A 586-nucleotide genomic window follows, 5' to 3' on the forward strand; every position below is an offset into this window, starting at 1 on the left:
GGGGGGCGCCCCCCGATAAGGCGGGGGAGGTTCCCCCCCGGGGCGGGGCCCAGCCTGCCCCGCACCCCTCTGGGGCTGCCTCCTGGCGCTGAAAAGCCATGACTGCTTTGGGGACTGACCCTGGCTGCTGCCAGCGTGGGGAAGGGGCTGAGGCAAGCGGGGTTTTGGTGTGACCACAGCCAGGCTGGACGCCCAGCCCTGGGGAAGGAGCCCTCGAAAGCACCCAGGAATGGAGCTACCCCGGTCTCCTGCCCGGGCCCCGTCCGGCCTTGGTGTCCCCGGGCGCTGCAGCTCATACTGTGAACACGACCCCTTTTCTGCAGGGGCACTTTTGTTTTATCTGCAGCCCTTCAGGTCGAGGGTTTCCCCCGCTTTGGTCTCCCCAGGGCCTCTGCCATGGCTCTCAGGTGTGTAGAGCTGAGCTTCGAAGGTGTTTTCTTGGTCCTGCTCTCACATCTGATGCTTCTCTGAGGGCACCGAAGGAGGCTTGTGCTTCCTCACCGGGTGGAGAAGCAGGACTCAGGCTGGAGGGACTGCTTTTCTCTTTATTTTGGAGAAATTCCCCGTTTGGAGGTGGAGAAGCGAC

The sequence above is a fragment of the Buceros rhinoceros genome, unplaced genomic scaffold (assembly GCF_000710305.1).
Source record: "Buceros rhinoceros silvestris isolate BGI_N320 unplaced genomic scaffold, ASM71030v1 scaffold22084, whole genome shotgun sequence".
NCBI lineage: Eukaryota > Metazoa > Chordata > Aves > Bucerotiformes > Bucerotidae > Buceros > Buceros rhinoceros.